Source organism: Tenrec ecaudatus, chromosome 7 (assembly GCF_050624435.1).
Source record: "Tenrec ecaudatus isolate mTenEca1 chromosome 7, mTenEca1.hap1, whole genome shotgun sequence".
In the NCBI taxonomy this organism is placed as follows: domain Eukaryota; kingdom Metazoa; phylum Chordata; class Mammalia; order Afrosoricida; family Tenrecidae; genus Tenrec; species Tenrec ecaudatus.
The window spans coordinates 60,620,531-60,625,643 of NC_134536.1; the positions used below are offsets into that span (position 1 = coordinate 60,620,531).

The 5,113-nt window shown below is 41.9% G+C and overlaps 1 non-coding gene across 1 annotated transcript; it reads right to left on the bottom strand.

Annotated features, from left to right (window-relative positions):
- Nucleotides 1-4,309: 4,309 nt before the first annotated feature.
- LOC142453904 (U4 spliceosomal RNA) lies at nt 4,310-4,450 on the bottom strand. The gene has a single exon (XR_012785463.1). It is a non-coding gene; the product is annotated as a U4 spliceosomal RNA (small nuclear RNA).
- Between the last annotated feature and the right edge of the window lie 663 nt (nt 4,451-5,113).

Consider the following 5,113-nt stretch of genomic DNA (forward strand, 5'->3'; position numbering starts at 1 on the left):
CCTGCATAATTTTAAGAAGAACGATTTAGATCTTCAAAATATTAACGAGGGATGTGAAAGCTTACCTTTCTGGCACTCTAAACTGCCCTCACCCCTTCCATAGAGGTGTCTTTTCAATTTTCTTTAAAAAAAAATCATTTTATTGGGGGCTCATGCAACTCTTATCACAATCCATCCATCCATCCATGGTGTCGAGGACATTTGTACATATGTTGTCATCATCATTCTCAAAACATTTGCTTTCTACTTGAGCCCTTGGTATCAGTTCCTCATATCTTCCCCTCTCTCCCCAACTCCTCTCCCTCACAAACCCTTGATAACTTATAAACTGTTATTATTTTGTCATATCTTACACTGTCTGACATCTCCCTTCACCCACTTTTCTGTTGTCTGTCCCCCAGGGAGGGGGTTATATGTAGATTCTTGTGATCTGTTTCCCCCTTTCTACACCACTTTCCCCTTCCCCTTCTGGTATTGCTACTCTCATTATTGGTCCTGAGGGGCTTATCTGTCTTGGATTCCCTGTGTTTCCAGTTCTTATCTGTACCAGTGTACATGCTCTGGTCTAGCCGGATTTGTAAGCTAGACTTTCGATCATGATAGTAGGGGCGGGGATGGGGGAAGAAGGAGGCATTAAAGAACTAGAGGAAAGTTTTATGTTTCATCATTGCTATACTGCACCCTGACTGGCTCATCTCTTCCCGACGACCCTTCTGTAAGGGGATGTCCAGTTGCCTACAGATGGGCTTTGGGTTCCCACTCTGTACTCCCCTTCATTCACAATGATTTTTTTTTTTTGGTTTTTGATGCCTGATACCTGATCCTGTCAATACCTCGTGATCATAGAGGCTGGTGTACTTCTTCCATGTGGGCTTTATTGCTTCTCAGCTAGATGGCTGCTTGTTTACCTTCAAGCCTTTAAGACCCTAGACACTATATCTTTTGATAGCCGGGCACCATCAGCTTTCTTCACCACATTTACTTATGCACCCGCTTTGTCTTCAGCAATCGTGTTAGAAGGTGAGCATCATGGAATGCCAATTTAATAGAGCAACGTGTTCTTGCATGGAGGCCCAATGTCCATCTGCTAGCTTAATACTAAACCTATAAATATATGCACATAGATCTATTTCCCCATAATCATATATAAATATGATATAAATATAAACATATTTACATATGTACATGCCTGCATTTAGAGCTCTATAACTGCCCTTTGCCTCCTAGCTCTTTCATCTATTTCCTTTGACTTTTCTGTTGCCCCACTATCCTGCTCATTCGGGTTTCTTTTCCACTTCTCTCGAGCTGTGATCTGGCTGTCATAGCTGTGTATATTATTGCACAGCTTCTCAGGCCAAATGAAAAACCCACTGCCACCTAATCTAGTCTAACTCATAGTGACCCCTGTGGGACAGAAAAGAACTTCCCTTTACTTTCCAGACCAATACATCTTTTAAAGGATGCAGAGTGACTGGTGGGTTCAAAGCATGGTCCTATTCATAACCAACTAGCCACTTTGTGGTCTTCCTCAGAAACCCCTTAATACTGACTGATTTTCAAATATTTCTCACCTTTTTGGGTTTATCCTGTAATTGTGGGCCTGAATTCTATTAATAAATTAATTTAACTTAATAGTTGAAATAATAGTTGAGGCCCATATCTAAGAAACCAGAGTTGACGTGTTCTCTCCACTGCAAGTTTCCGAATCAACACTCCGAATAACCCCAGGAACAGGCCTAAAAACCAAGACACCAAAAAAAGTACATATTTTTTTGTTATTGGGCTGTGGTATGGCCCCTGGTAAACCGGAATCCTTGTTTACTTCAATATTTTCTCCATTTGCCAAGATGCTGTCTATGGGTTCATTTGTGCAGACTTGGGTTTTCCATGTGCTGAGATAAAATCCATATGAAGGCTGTGGCCATTGATCTTCATCAGTCAGCGCTTCAAGTCCTCTTCAGGTTCTGCAAGCAAGGCTGTATCAGCTGCATGTCACAGGTTGTTACTAAGTCTTCCTTCAATCCCGATGCTGGGTTTTCTTCATAGTTAGCTGCTCTGATTATTTGCTCAGCACACAGATTAAATACATATGGTGAAAGGATGACACCTTGCCACGCAACTTTTCTGTTTTTAAACCATGCTTTATCCTGTTTTAGCCTGTATACTGCCTCTTGGTGTATGTACAGGTAAAAAAATGTTATTGTGGTCCGATGCCATTGAGTCGGTCCCCACTCATATTGATCTGTGTTCAACAGCACAAACCACTGACTGGTCCCTCGGAATTCTTGTAATGTCTCAGCCCATTGTTGCAGTCACTGTGTCTTTGAGGGCCGTCCCTCACTGACCCTCCACCTTACCAAGTGTGATGTCCTTCTCCAGGGTCTGGTCTCTCCTGATGGCATGCTAAATTGCTTTACCTATAGACTCTTACATGTTTAAAGTGATATGATGCAACTATTCAGATATAGTGCAGGGGATTGGAGCTACATGTGTACAGTGCTTTGGCGGCTGGGGGGGGTCGTGTCGAAGAATTTTAAAGGGTGAATTGGAACACAGAGAACTATGCCTCTGCCATCCTTGGATGACTGCAGCCAAGTTTTCTCAGTCACACACTTGTCTTAATCTCTATTAGTTGGAATCGAATTGACAGCAGTGATTTTTGTTACTAGTTATTATTTTTAGAACCTAATATCAAGATCTTTGGCAAGTGGCTCCCTTACCTTAATGAATTTCCTTATTAGTTTAATAGAATTTCAACAGATTCTCTTGGTCTTCCTAGACAGACAATCGTAAGAATTTGGTCTCATTTTCATCCCTTATGCATGTGATTCCTTCTTGTTGTTTTATGGTATTCATTAGAATTTCTAGAACAATGTTAAATATTAGTGGTGGTTGCCTAATTTTGGATTTAAATAGAAATAGAATGCTTCTAGTTTTCATTGAGATGAAGAGAAAGAAAATAAAAGTAATTCATTAAACTAAATGATAAATTGAATGCAGGATGACATAAATTTCAATTCGACTCCACTTTCTGGTTTTTCAGCCTGCAATTCCTAGTAAATTTGATTCTAATTTTTTATTCTAATTTTGATTCTAATTTGATTCTAAATTTGAGTATAATTTCTAGAAGCTCACCACAATAGAAGCCAAACGGACCCATTCTCTGCCTGCCTTGTGTTGATTGCACTTTAGATGTCACGGAGCAGACTGGGAGGCCCTGCTTCCTCACCATGACCTCCAAAGCTCAGGGCCGTTGGCCTTGGTTTGCAAACTTTGTAAAAGGAGGCCTCGACTGTACAGTGGAGATCTGAGTTTCTGTGCCCACGCTTTACGAACTCAAGCGTACCAGGTAACTGTTTCTGCCCTGATGGTTAGTTTTGACCTTGGTACCCGGTGCTTTCATGTTATTTACTTCATTTGAACAAGGCAAGAATTCAAGACAGCCTTACGATCTGGAAGCAATGTCAGACACCCTCCTGTTTCCCTGGGACTGTTGCTCTGCTAACTTGGTCAAGGCTTGGTTTTGCTCATTGCCTGCCAGTCCTCCTCCAGCCTGACTCTAGGAGAGAAAGAGCGGCTGCTGCCAGGGCACGGGGCATGTGGTGACGACTGTAAGTCGTCATCCACTGGTTGACAGCAAATGAGAGGCAGCATCTCTTCTCGAAGGCATCCTACCTGTGAATTTTATTCCTTGAATATTTAAAATTTTTATTTTCGTGGTTCTCTTTTAGGTCTCTTAGCTCACCCTTCTTTCTCCTGTCTTATCTTATTCCCAGCGTAGTGAAGGCAGGTATGCAGTTGGCTATGCTGCAGGGGAAGGTGAAGGGTCTACAAATATAAAGCTTCCTTGTCACAAGCACAGGGGTTTATCCCAAACAAAGCATGTTTAAACATACCTCTGTCACCCATGGGTGGCTACAGACAAATTGGCTCACTCATACACTTGTCTGTAACTCTATGAGCTGGAATCTAGTGGGAAGTGGTCGTTTTGATGATTGTTTATTAAAGGAGCCCGGGAGGCATGGAGGTTACACGTTGGGTTGCTAATTGCAAGGTCAGCAGTTCGAAACCACCAGCCACACTGTGGAAGAAAGATGAGACCTTCTACTCCCATGAAGAGTTACAGTTTCAGAAACCCTCAGGGGCAGTTCTACCCTGTCCTTTAGGATCACCAAGAGTTGGAATCAACTCAATGGCAGTGAGTTCTTTTTTTTTTATTTAAATTTTTAAAATTTTAATCGTAGGAGCTTTTTATAACATCAGGAACAAAACATTGTGCAAAATCTGACATTGAAGAACAACTGCTCGGTCTCCGTGGAGACTTTCAAAAATTGCCAATGCCGACTATATTTCAAGCGGCCATGGCGGGGTATTGGGAAAAGTTTTCAATTAGCAATAATCACGCCTCGGATAAACCTCACTGGCTACAATATTGCCTCTGCGCAAAGCTGGCAGTGAGTTCTTTGAGTTGAATTAAAAAATAATAATTTTATTAGGGGCTTATGCAAGTCTTATCAAAATACATACATACATCAATTGTGTCAAGCACATTGGTACATTCGTTGCCCTCATCATTCTCAAAATATTTGCTCTCTACAAAAGCCCTTGGTATCAGCTCCTCATTCCCCCCCACCCCTCCCTCCTCACTCCTGATTAAAAAAAGAATTCCAGTCAACATGGTGGCTTCTGAGAAGATCTGCTCAGCCAGTTAAGTTCAGGGCAGAGTTGTCAGCTCAGAAGGTTGGGATAACAACTTTTTTTGGTCATGCCGAAGGAGTCATCTTAGTAGTTTTTCTTAAAGAACGAGAAATGATCATGGGGAAAGATTATGAAGAAGTTTAAGAAAATAGAAAACTTCTTCAGGGAGGGGGGAAAGACCAGAAAGTTGTGCTGAGGAATTTTTTCCATCACAACAAGGCATCTATCTGCTCACTCTTGGAGGTAGCAAAGGCCGTCCAGCAAGGGTTTTGTTAGGAAACCTTAGCCTTCACCTTAGCCCCACAGACCTGATCTTGTCCCTTCAGATGTCTATTTGTTCCCAAAGTCAAAGAGCATTGAGAGGGAATGCAATTGGGGTCCCCTGGGGATGCCAAAACTGCACGTGTGCTTGTGT